This window comes from Bos grunniens, chromosome 25 (genome assembly GCF_055505025.1).
Source record: "Bos grunniens cultivar Pamir isolate PY7600 chromosome 25, Bosgru_T2T1.0, whole genome shotgun sequence".
Lineage (NCBI taxonomy): Eukaryota > Metazoa > Chordata > Mammalia > Artiodactyla > Bovidae > Bos > Bos grunniens.
Window position 1 is genome coordinate 20,738,423 of NC_141189.1, and position 13,549 is coordinate 20,751,971.

General features: G+C 42.7%; 2 long non-coding RNA genes across 2 annotated transcripts; one reads left to right on the top strand and one right to left on the bottom strand.

Annotated features, from left to right (window-relative positions):
• Positions 1 to 572: 572 nt before the first annotated feature.
• LOC147345240 (uncharacterized) lies at positions 573 to 6,935 on the top strand. The gene is made up of 2 exons (XR_015155016.1): positions 573 to 3,403; positions 5,056 to 6,935. It is a non-coding gene; the product is annotated as an uncharacterized LOC147345240 (long non-coding RNA).
• Positions 3,393 to 7,898, bottom strand: LOC147345241 (uncharacterized). Its single transcript, XR_015155017.1, has 2 exons — positions 7,741 to 7,898; positions 3,393 to 4,281 (listed from the first exon to the last, which is right to left on the bottom strand). It is a non-coding gene; the product is annotated as an uncharacterized LOC147345241 (long non-coding RNA).
• Between the last annotated feature and the right edge of the window lie 5,651 nt (positions 7,899 to 13,549).

The window sequence follows — 13,549 nt, forward strand, 5'->3', positions numbered from 1 at the left end:
TTCTATCTGGGCAGGACCCTACCTCCTCCCTTGATTGTCCTGCTATTCTCCTCTTGGAGTTTCTACTGTGTTGGGGTGGGCGGTGGAGGGGGGTGGGGGTGGGGCGGGGAGGAGCATCTAACTCCTGCCTCAAAAGGGGAGGGAGTAAAGTCAAACTTTTCCTGATTCCAACCAGCCTTCAGAGGGAATGTGTTAATTTCCTCCTTCCTGCAGTCATTCACAGGTGAACCTTGCCAGGATGTTTCCTGTGAGGTAAATAAAGGTATTTTAGCTTAATGCTCATTGTCTGGGATGCAGGGTTCCCAGAGGTGGGCTATTATGTATAATTTAAGCTTATGGGCAACAAGTTAGTGATTACCTTGTAATAGAATACAAAGGTTTTTCCCTATTACACAATCGTAACTGCATGAGGTTGTTGGTGAAAAATTAATCAATCTAAGAAAGAAATGGGAAATCTTATTCAAGTCAAACTGAGGATTATAACCTAGAAAGAGCTTCTCAGGAAGTTTTATTCTCCCTGTTAGAAGTCAAAGCACAGTTATATAAGTTTTTTGAGACAGAAGGCTGTGTGTTAAATGACATATTATTGGCAGTTTACACAATCTAAGCATCATGTGACTCCTTACAAGATTGGGAAGGAATGCTGTCTTTTAAGGAGTTGTCTTGTTGGTGCTGGAAGAATGCTGCTCTTTATGGTTGAGCAGGTATTTCTGTTGATGGCAAGTTTTGATCGATGTGTAATGCAGGCGCACAGTGCCCTATAGGGCAGTAGAGAGGAAATCAAAGGGCAGAGAACATTTTTTACATTCAAATTTTTCTTGTCTTGCCATAAAATATGAATTTTATTTCACAAGGTGATGGATGTGTTCATTAACCTTATTGAGGCAATCATTTTGCAACATATATATGCATATATAAATATATATAAACATTATGTAAGCCTTTAGTTCAGTTCAGTTCAGTTGCTCAGTCGTGTCCGACTCTTTGTGACCCCATGAATTGCAGCACACCAGTCCTCCCTGTCCATCACCAACTCCCGGAGTTCACCCAAATTCATGTGCATCGAGTCGGTGATGCCATCCAGCCATCTCATCGTCTGTCGTCCCCTTCTCCTCCTGCCCCCAATCCCTCCCAGCATCAGAGTCTTTTCCAATGAGTCAACTCTTTGCATGAGGTAGCCAAAGTATTGGAGTTTCAGCCTCAGCATGAGTTCTTCCAATGAACACCTAGGATTGGTCTCCTTTAAGATGGACTGGTTGGATCTCCTTGCAGTCCAAGGGACTCCCAAGAGTCTTCTCCAACACCACAGTTCAAAAGCATCAATTCTTTGGCGCTCAGCTTTCTTCACAGTCCAACTCTCACATCTATACATGACTACTGGAAAAACCATAGCCTTGACTAGACGGACCTTTGTTGGCAAAGTAATGTCTTTGCTTTTGAATATGCTATCTAGGTTGGTCATAACTTTCCTTCCAAGGAGTAAGCGTCTGTTAATTTCATGGCTGCAATCACCATCTGCAGTGATTTTGGAGCCCCCCCCCAAAATAAAGTCTGACACTGTTTCCACTGTTTCCCCATCTATTTCCCATGATGTGATGGGACCAGATACCATGATCTTAGTTTTCTGAATGTTGAGCTTTAAGCCAACTGTTTCATGCTCCTCTTTCACTTTCATCAAGAGGCTTTTTAGTTCCTCTTCACTTTCTGCTATAAGGGTGTAAGCCTTAAACTTATACAATGTTCTATGCTGGTTATATCCTAATAAAGCTAGAAAAATAATCCCCATGGGACTCTTAAAATATCCCCTTGTCTTGGTCCTACTCAAAAATTCAGCTGAATCAGACTCTCAGGGAAAGTGGGTACTGGCTTAGGTATTTTGTATTTTATGTAAATTTGCTTATTTTATAAAAAATTCTGTTGAGTTATGGTATATCACAAGGCTTCCCCTGGTAGCTCAGATGGTAAAGAATCTGCCTGAAATGCACCCAGGTTCCATTCTTGGGTCAGAAGATCCATCTCCTGGAAAATGGAATGGCAACCCACTCTAGTATTCTTGCCTGGAAAATTTCATGGACAGAGAGGAGCCTGGTGGGCTACAGTCCATGGGATCGCAAAGAATCAGACACGACTGAGTGACTAACATATATACATATAGAATATTAAAGTAGAATTTACAAATCTTATTTTCAGCCCAATGAATTTTTACATAAATATATACCCATGTATTATACTAACACCTCCATGAAGCCGTAGAACTTTCCAGCTACTGCTGAAAACTCCATCATGCTTCTTCCAGGCAGTAACTCCTCCCACCACCCCAGGATGTCTGTGTGTGCGCTCAGTTGTAGGATTCTCCTGGCAAGAATACTGGAGTGGTTTGCCATGTCCTACTCCAAGGGATCTTCCTGACGAAGGGGTTGAACCAGCATCTCTTGCACCTCCTGCATTGGCTGGCGGATTCTTTACCACTGAGCCACCTGGAAAGCTCCCTGTCCTAGGATAGGGCACTATTATCCTGACTTCTAACACCTGAGGTTCATTCTGCCTGTTCTTGAACTTCATAGAAATGGGGCCATGTAGCATGCAGTCTTTTGGAGCTTAGCTTCTTTCCCTTAACAGGTCTGTGAGATTCATCCACGTTGTGAGGGTCAGCAGTTATTTATTCCATCGAATGACTATGCCACAATATGTGCATCCATCCTATTTCTGATAGAAATTTGCTTGTTTTCAATTTTTGGCTAACATAATGAAATATGATGAACATTTTATACATATTTTTGGTACACACACCAAAAATTTCCATCAGTGCACTCATTTTTCTTAAGCATATAATTAGGAGTAGAATTGCTGGGACATAGGGCAGGTGTATGTTTAGCATTTATACATAGGGAATAGGGTTTTGGTTTTTTTTCTTTTTTTTTTTAAGCTCTTAAACTGGGCCTAATGCTTAGCCAGGATTAAGAATAACTGTTCTGGAGGGTAAGTAGAAGCATTTTCAGTAAACATGGGTCTTCGTTGTAATAAAACCTAAGACAAAAGAGGGTTTGCTATGCCTTTAACACAATAAGGCCAGGTTTGTTACTTCTCATGGGATAAGGTCAAGGTCAATTCTTAAGAGACAAGTACATTTCTCAGGTAGCCTAAATGGGAGTGGTTTACAAAAGAGAAATTAATCTCACATCTGATTTCAATAACCTTAGGAGATAATAAGTCATTGCCTGAGGTGGAGATACCCACAAGCCTCCTTTACCTGCACCTCTCATCCGTGGACCAGGACTCTTCCTTCTTACCACTTGGAAAACTAGAAGAAAGTATCAAAGCTTACCTTCTCCACCAGCAGAAAGTGCCAAGGAGACATCTCTTCATATTCAGGAGGCGTTTGAGATGGCTTATTTTGTAACATGTGAGACCAGCCTGGATCTCATGGGGCTTTATTATTATGAGGGGCTGGGAGATGGGTAGCTTGGCTTGAGGAAGGGGCATGTGAAAAATACTATATAATGTTATAGTTAAAACCTAATGTAATTGTAACTAATATAATTAATGTATAATGATTGTTATTGTTCATTTGCTAGGTCATGTCCAAATCTTTGCAACCCCATGGATGGCATCATGCCAGGCTTCTCTGTGCTTCACTGTCTCCCAGAGTATGCTCAAACTCATGTCCATTGAGTCGGTGATGTTATCCAACCATCTTATCTTCTGTCGCCCTCTTCTTTTGCTTTCAATCTTTCCCAGCATTAGCATCTTTTCCAATGAGTTGGGTCTTTGCATCAGGTCACCAAAGTGTTGGAGCTACAGCTTCAGCCTCAGTCCTTCCAATGAATATTCAGGACTGATTTCCTTTAGGACTGACTGGTTTGATCTTCTTGCTGTCCAAGGGACTCTCAAGAGTCTTCTCCAACACCACAGTTCAAAAGCATCAATTCTTTGGTGCCCAGCCTTCTTTATTGTCCAACTTTCACATTTGTACAAGACTACTGGAAAAACCATAGCTTTGACTATGTGGACCTTTGTCAGCAAAATGATATCTCTGCTTTTTAATATGCTGTCTAGTTTGGTCATAGCTTTTCTTCCAAGGAGCAAGTGTCTTTTAATTTCATGGCTGCTGTCACCATCCACCGTGATTTTGGAGCCCAAGAAAAGAAAGTGTGTCACTGTTTCTACATTCTTCCCATCTATTTGCCATGAAGTGACGGGACTGGATGCCATGATCTTAGTTTTTTGAATGTTGAGTTTTAAGTCAGCTTTTCACTCCTCTTTCACCCTCATCAAGAGGCTCTTTAAAAAAAAAAAAAAAGAGGCTCTTTAGTTCTTCACTTTCTGCCATAAGGGCAATGCATCTACATATCTGAGGTTATTGATATTTCTCCCAGCAATCTTGATTCCACTTGTGCTTCATCTAGCCCAGCATTTCACATGATGTACTCTGCATAGAAGTTAAAAAAAAGCAAGGTGGCAATATACAGCCTTGACCCAATTTTGAACCAGTCTGTTGTACCATGTCCAGTTCTAACTATTGCTTCTTGGTCTGCATACAGGTTTTTCAGAAGACAGGTAAAGTGGTCTGGTATTCCCATGTGTTTAAGAATTTTCCACAGGTTGTTTTGATCCACACAGTTGAAAGCTTTAGAGTAATAATACATAATATAATAATAAAATAAAGGGAGTATTCATGGACAAAGGAGAGGAATACTTTCTTGAGATTTAAGCATTTGTGTTTGGACTTAAAAAAAAAAATTACATCTGTTCCCCTCTCCTAGTCTGGTTTCTGTATTAGTTGTTTATCTCCTGTTGGCAAATGAAACAATTTCCATAGTATTAGAAGGGCAAAGAGGATGGATTCTGTGAGGGAAAGTCCCTGCCAGGCAACTGAAATTTTTTTTTTAAAGTTTTATGTATTTATTCATTTTGGCTGCAGTCCATGGGGTGGCAAGGAGTTGGACACAACTGGGGGACTGAACTACTACTGGGCTTTGTCTAGTTGGAGCAGGTGGGGACTACTCTTTGTTGCAATGCTTGGTTTTCTTATTGCGGTGGCTTCTCTTGTTGCAGAGGATGTGCTCTAAGGAACCGGCTCAGCAGTTGTGGTGCACGGGCTTAGTGCTCCATGGCACGTGAGGGATCAAACCGGGGATCAAACTAGACCAGGGATCAAACTCAAGTCCAATGCATTGACAGGTGGATTTTTTAACCACTGGATCGCCCCGGAAGCCGTAACTGAAATCCTAACACACCATGACTGTCTCTGATGAGAACCCAGCTTTGATGCATGCAGCATATGGGGCCATGCCAGAAATTAAGGTCATTTTATCTGCCCTAACATGCCTTAGAAGGCCATGCTATCTCTCATGAGTCTTTGTGTTGTGATGCTCTGGGCCCCTCTGGGGGAAATCAAGCTCTATTCTGTGGGAAGTGGAAGGACTCACAATCTTTAAGGAGAAGCTTCCAGGTGGCTGTGGGATCTCCTAGGAACAATCCAAGTACCTTTAAAGGGTGAATCACCCCATCTTCCTGGAAAAGTGAAAGAAGAGCTCTCATGAGCTCAAAGGAGGAAAACAACTCTTGGGTAAATCCCTGGGGTGGATAAAAGCAGAACTTCTCAGGTGCTTGGTTCCTTGGGGTGGTTGGTGGGTCTCTAACTGGAAGCACTCCCTTGAAGCTGTCACTGCTTGAAGGGCTGCCTTGACTTTGCATTGTGACAACTGAGGTCACAATGAATTCTACACTGAATGGATAGCAATGTGGGCTTTCAAGGAGGGGTGTCAACAATGGATGGGTGGTACACCAAGACGTGGACGTTTTCTGTCCCCTAAATTTCTCCTATTTTCCTCCCCACTCTGAAGACTGGTAATGTCATCAAGTATCCTTTTCTTTAAATTTGCTATCCGTCCATTAGGGAACCATTGACTAAAATGACCTGCTCTGGCCATGCAGGATAATAACCATCTGCCTGAATTATCTCACAACAGGAGGTTCTGATAAAGAATATGTAACTGACAAGCTACTGTCAGCCAGAAGAATTCGGGAGGGGCCAAAAGGAGGGAGGGAGATGCCAAGATATAATATGACTTGTCAAACTCCCAGAAACTCTCATGCTGGAAAACATCTTGACTACACACATCTTGATATACACATATTGTTAGGACAGACCTTGAATCAGATCAAATACAGGCACGGGTAGTTCTGAAACTTAGCCTGTGTACCCTGGTGCTGAACCGAATCTCAAAGACAGAGCTTTGGGCACAGTAGTTTTATTGCTTTGCCAGGAAAGGGGAACACAGAGGGCTAATGCCTTCAAAACTGTGTGTTCCAACCTGGGGGAGGTTGGGCGAGGAGTTTTATAAGTTTGATAAGGACCAGGGTGTGTCCAGGGCCTGCATTCCTTTAATCTGGCCTCAGGTGGTATCTCCTAATGAGCTTCTCCTGATGAGGTTCTCAGGGTTACCAAACTGTGGTTCTCTGGAATGAAGAATGCTTCGTAAGTAGTTAACATCTTCCATTTGTGGTGGGTTTTGGTTCTGCAGAAGAGCTCAAAGATTGTTCTGTGTGTTCCTTGAGGCAGAACCAGGACACTGTCCCCGAGCTGCACTGTCATTTCTTGACTGTTTTTCCCTTGTCATGCATCTCTTCCTTCCTTGATTAGCAATGATTTGAACCTTCCCTTTGGAACTCAGTGAAGGTCATGGGGGCTGAAACCTGTTTCCTACAAACAAAAAGTGGGGGACAAAGAAAGGCTTCCATGCCCAGAGCCCCACAGTGTCCTGCTCAGTTTTATGCAAGATGACTGGCCAGAGAAAACCTGAAGGATGAACTCCACCACCATAAACTCTGAGACTACAAGCCACGTGGCAGAGAAGTTCTCCTGGGTTCCTTTACCATACTGCCCTCTGCCTGGGCACCCCCTCCCAATAAATTCCCTTACTTTGTCAGCATGTATGTCTCCTTGGACAATTCATTTCTGAGTGTTAGACAGGAACCCAATCTCGGGCCGTGGAAGGGGTCCCCCTTCTGATAATACCTCTACTGTCTTCATGCTCTCTTTTGCTCATGGGAGGGATGAACTTGAATCTCCATTTCTCCTGGTTTTGTTGCAGAGAAGGAGCTAATTCTGACTCCATGTTGGAAACTGTTTCTTTGACTTGCTTTTCATTACTTTTGTTATTATAATCACACATAATAGCCTGCCTCAGAGGACCCTGCCTATCTGCCTACTGTAAACTAAAGTACCTTTTTTCAGCTCATAGAGACATACTCTGACCCTGCCACTTGTGAATAGCTACAACAAAAGGAAGACATGAACACACCCCTTTCAAAAAAAGGAAGACATGAACACACCCCTTTCAAAATCTGGCCGTTCCCAGAGATGTTTGGAAGGCTCAAGACCCTTTCACTTTACTCCCCCCATCACCTCTTCCTCTCTTTCATTTATTTCCCCACTGCCTGACCCTCTCTATTCTGCCTTTTGATTTTAGCTTCTCATTGCTTCTCTCCCTGACCTGGCATCCAGACTCTGATGAGATGGTTACTCTGAAACATTAGTCTGCCATCTTCTTCATCAGCCGGCTTTCTGAATAAAGTTATACTCCTTGCCTCAACACTTTGTCTCTCAGATTCATTGTGAGGTGAGCAGAGCAAGCTTGGACTTGGTCACAGTTTCTCCATGTGGAGAGAAAGAAGAATCCTGGTTCCACGAAGAAGGGGTGAAAGGTAAAGGGGATATTTTCCAATTCTGCTTACCTTTGAAACAGAGCAGGACCCTGTGGGGTTCTTCTGGGTACAGATCCTTTCAGTGTTTCCCGATTTCTGTTTGTAGGAAATAAGCTTCGTTCAGCCTCCTTGAACTTCCCTGAGTTCCAAAGGGCATATTCAAACAGTTGCTTACCAGGGATGGGAGGGAATGCAGAGACTTAGGAGGAAGAGTCAGGAAGCAATAGTGCAATGCAATATTGTAAAGTAATTAGCCTCTAATTAAAATAAATAAATTTAATTTAAAAAATAAAAAGAGAGAGAAAAAAAAGAAGCAATAGCGGGGGGGCTTCCCTGGCAGTTCACTGGTTGACTCTACACTTCCACTTCCCGGGTTCCTCTGGTCAGGGAACTAAAATCCCGCAGGTCATGAAGTGTGGCCAAAGGGAAAAGAAACAACATTTCAGGGCCCTGGTTCCTCCTCACAGAAAATGCACAGCAAAATACCCTTTAGTTCTTCTGCGGGAACTAAGGCCCCCACCCAGGTGGAGGACGGTGACTTCAGGCTGAGCATGAGATTCCTGGAGCACTGCCCTGTTACCTCACCACCAACCAATCAGAAGAAAGCCAGCACACAGCAGAAGATATGAAGACTTTGACCTGCTCCACAAATGATTCTCCCTTTAAAAGCTTGTGTGTGTTGCGCTAGTCACTCAGCCATATCTGACCCTTTGCGACCCCCCATGGACTGTAGCCCACCAGGCTTCTCTGTCCATGGAATTCTCCAGGCAAGAATACTGGAGTGGGTTTTCATCCCCTTCTCCAGGGTATCTTCCTGACCTAGGAGTCAAACCTGGGTCTCCAGCACTGAGGGCAGATTCTTTATCGTCTGAGACACCTGGGAAGACTTCGTGGTTGAGCAGAATCTTCGGAATTGGTTTTTGGACACAAGTCAGCCTTCTCTCCAGGTTGCTAGCCTCCTGAAAAAAAGTAGCTTTTTCTTTCCAATTGACTCTCAATATTTGAATTTGGCCTTTGAATGGCACTCAGAGTTTGGTAACACCTTGCTTTCTCCTCCTAAAGTAACTGAAATCAGACACTACTTGCTTCCCAGAGAATGGACTTCCTATTGAAGATCATCCCCAATTTAGTAGCCCTCAAAAGACTACATAGAGGAAATATTAAAAAAGGAAGAGCGGTATGGGCTCATGCCAGTTTTGAGTTATTTGGTAGAAGTTAAAGATTTATGACTGTACTGACTCCTGCCCAATGTTGTGAAATATTTAAAATCTAATACAGTGAATACTAACATCATTACTGAGGAATATGAAAGTGTTAATGTTTCAGAGCCCTGACGCTACCCAGGCCTAATATTAATCATGAGGAAGCTTAATATTTGAACAGAACTGGAAAGAACTGGGCTGCTTTAAAAGCCTTCCTTTTGTGTTCAAAGAGGACATTATCTTCTGAGGGATGGAATGGCCTCCATTTGCATAATGTCTTTCCTTTTGTTCCTTCTGTTGTCCGAACTAATTGCTTTTGAATACACGACCTCTGCTATTTCCCCTATCTTTCTTGCCAATAATGATTTGCCATCCTCTTCCCTCTTGATATGTAAAATGTAGGTAAGTGCGATACTTCAAAGCACAAGACTTCTTGTGAGTCCCCTACAGCTGAGATGCCAATATGGACACATTGACCATGGGGTGCCTGAGCGTGGATCGAAGTAGGGAGACAGAAGCCAGCTCCCTGGGGCTCCCTGCTAAAAGGAAGCAGCTCTTTATGTTATGGGAGAGGGTGGGTTTGAAGAAAAGATGAATAGATTTACATTGTAGAAGTTTCCCTTCTCAAGAGAGACTTATAGTGGGGATGCCAGTGTGATATAAAATTCATATTTTATGGCAAGATTAGAAAAAAGTAAACTAGAGCATGTCCTCTGCCCTTTGGTCCCCTCTCTCCCCTCACTGTGCATTGTGTGCCTGTGTTATGCATCGACCAAACTTCATCAGCAAAAACAGCAGCATTCTCCTAGCACCAAGAACACAACACCTTAAAAGGTAACTAACATTCCTTCTTGATCTTGTAAGGGGTCACGATGATCCACCACCTTGTACCTACAGATCTGGATTGTATAAACTGTCAATAATATGTCATTTAACGTACAGGCCTCTATCTCAAAAAACTTATAAAACTATGCCTTGACTTCTAATGGGTGAAACAGTTCTTGGAGTTTTCTGAGATCCTTTTCCCAGGTTATAATTCTTGGTTTGGCTCAAATAAAATTTTCCATTGCTTTCTTACATGGACCGATTAATTTTGTCAACACCAGCTTGGTTGTGTTTAATAAAACTGGTTATGTTTCTGTGACTCAGCTGTTCACCAAATTGTCCTGAAACCACAAGGGGCAAAAATACCAGGGCTGGGGATGAAGATGGAGAGGGCTAGTGATGAAATAAAATTCATAATTTATGGCAAGATGGGAAAAATTTTGATAAAGTGTTTCTTTGCCTGTTTGGGCTTCCTCCCTCCCCATTTAGTATTTATTGTATCTTTTGTTTCTTTGTTTTGTTTTTTGACCATGTAGCTTGTGGGATCTTAGTTCCCCAACCAGGGATCGAACCCATGCTCCCTGCAATGAAAGTACAGAGTCTTAACCACTGGACTACCAGGGAAGTCCCTTTAGTGTGTTGTGTGCATCTGCATGGGGACTTTCCGGGTGGCGCAAGTGGTAAAGAACCCTCCCGCCAGCGCAGAAGACATAAAAGATGTGGCTTTGTTCCCTGGGTTGAGAAGATCCCCTGGAGAAGGGCATGGCAACCTACTCCAGTACTCTTGCCTGGAGAATCCCATGGATGGAGGAGCCTGGTAGGCTACAGTCCACAGGGTTGCAGAGTCAGACATGACTGAAGCGACTTAGCAGGCACGTGTATCTGCATTAATCAGACCTCCTTAGGAGATCTGATTAATCCTCCTTAATCTCATCAAGATTCATTACTCCTTAGGAGATAACTTTGCCAACAAAGGTCCATCTAGTCAAGGCTATGGTTTTTCCAGTGGTCATGTATGGATGTGAGAGTTGGACTATGAAGAAAGCTGAGCACCAAAGAATTGATGCTTTGGAACTGTGGTGTTGGAGAAGACTCTTGCGAGTCCCTTGGACTGCAAAGAGATCCAACCAGTCCATTCTGAAGGAGACCAGCCCTGGGATTTCTTAGGAAGGATGCTAAAGCTGAAACTCAGTACTTCGGCTACCTCATATGAAAAGTTGACTCCTTGGAAAAGACTCTGATGCTGGGAGGGATTGGGGGCAGGAGGAGAAGGGGATGACAGAGGATGAGATGGCTGGATGGCATCACTGACTCAATGGACATGAGCCTGAGTGAACTCCGGGAGTTGGTGATGGACAGGGAGGCCTGGCGTGCTGCGATTCATGAGGTCTCAAAGAGTTGGACATGACTGAGTGACTGAACTGAACTGAGGAGATAACTTTTCTTAATCTTGTAAGGGGCCATGATGACTCATGACCCACTACTCACTCTGTACTTGTAGATCTGGATTCTGTAAACTGTCAAAAACACATCATTTAATGTACATCCCTCCCTCTGTCTCAAAAGATTATGTGACCATGCTTAAAATCTCCATTTGGCTTGAATAAAATATTCCATTTCTTTCCTAAATTGATTAATTTTTCATCAATAGTAGTATTGGTAATTATTTAACAAGTTCTCAGTTACTAAGCACTGACTATGAGCTGGTCATGTGTTAAGTACTACACAAGCATTTGCCTCATTAAGTCCTCACTGCACAAATAGAAGATGGGTTCTCTTGTGATTCCCACTTTGCAGTATAGGGGAGGAGAATACTTTCCCTCTTACACTGTTTAATTGAGTGAATGGGGCCATGCAAACTAAACTAAGAAAAGCTAGGTAACAGAAAAAGAGGCTGTCGGGGAGGAAGACATTTTCCTCTTCCCTTGTAGGTTCTTCTGGCTGGCCTAAGAATTAAACTGACACAAGACAGATTAAGAGGAGAAAATCAAACAAAAGTTTAGTAACAAGCATACATGGGAGAGCCCAGGAAAATGGAGTAATTTACTAAAATGACTAAAACCTTCACCTTAAATACCATCTTCAGCTTAAGATAGAAGAAGATGTTAGGGGTAGGGATCTGGGACTTCAAAGGTAAGGCAGGCAATTCACATGGATATGGAAAAGCAAATATTTGGTAAATAAATGTTTGCTGGTCCAGGCAAAGGCAGTGGGACACAGAGGAGTTTTAACAAACAGGCCTTGTTAGGCTCCTCCGGGTCTACACACCTAATGTCTTACTATAGTCTTTGGTGATGTTCCCTTGTTATAACATGTCCTCTATCTACATTCTTTAGGCAGCTAAGGAGGAGGTCAAAGTTTCTTGCTGAATCTTCTGTTTCTTAAAAATAACTAACCTAAATAATCAATCATGATCCTCATGCCCCAAAGACAGATTTTGGAGTGGCAAATTTTGTTCCCCTATAAGGTATACAAATTGTATATGACGTTGATATTTTACTTATTTTTTTATACAAACAAGGGGATCTCATGGAAGAGGAAGTGAAAGCTCAAAGAAGTGTTTCTGAAATGGGAGGGAAGGGGACAGGACATAACCTTTAAAAGAATGACATAGCCACAAGTCATGACAAAAACTGGTTAGAACCAACCAAGCCCAGGATGGCAGAAGATTCAACTTCCAGTAGACCTTGAGCCTCATTAGATGCTCATGTGTCTAATTCCTCATTGTAATACCTTAGCCAAATGATACACCATGACAGTTCTGAGGCTAATCATAAAGGCCAAAAGTGACTGGTGGCCCAGTTCCTGAAAATCCCTACCAATTCCTCAAAACAGTTGGATAATCCTCCCACTCATTAGCCTATGAAATTCCCCAGCACATTAAAACTAATATCCCATATTTTGGGGCCTCTTGCTTTCTAAGATGGCCTATACTCTGTCTGTGGAGTGTATTTCTCCCTAAATAAATCTACTTCTTACCTATCACTCTGTCTCTCACTGAATTCTTTCTGGGAAGAGACTGCAAGAATCTGAGCATCATTAAATCCTGAGGTCAAGTGTGTGGTCTCAGCTAAAAGACCATGGGTTCGAGTCCCAATTTGATTGCATGGTTTAGTCTGAGAGGTTATATACCATTTTAACAAAGTACAATACATTTAGTTAGAGAGGTGACAAGAGGCAGGAAAAGGGTTTGGGCTTCTAGGGGCAGTAGATTGTGGGAAGGCAAATATATGGGAGAAATGATGCACGATAAGGGTTATTTCAATTCAATTTCTTTGTGCAAATTCAAGTTGGCGCCATCGCCAGTGTGACAAGAGTTGTTTCCTCTTTTTGGTACAGGATTGAGGAGGGGGCACACCTTCACGGAGGTAAATTTATGCCTTGCCTTGAGGCAGTAAAGAGGAGGATAAAGAACTTTCTCTGCATTTGCTGTTTCTTGCTTGCCTTCAGCTCAAAATAATCCTCTGCCAAAGTGGCATATTTCAAGATGGTATATCCTGATCCCCTCCAGCAGCTGAGTTAAACTGAAGCACGGAAAGTCACTTACTTAAAGTCACAGAGCACAAACTTGAACTTGGTAGGGAAGGTGGGGTCAGGGCAGCAGATGGAGCTTTGCAAGGCATAGCAGTCATGGTCATTGTTGAGGAGGGGCAAACTTACCTCCTTCCCCTCTTGAGTTCTTGCAGCTGGACTCATAATAAAATGGACACAAGACAGATTAACTGGAGAAAAAGAGACAAATTTTAATTTGTATGGACAGAGGTCTTATAGAAATGGAATCTAAGAAGTGGCCAAATCCGGCAGCTTGTATA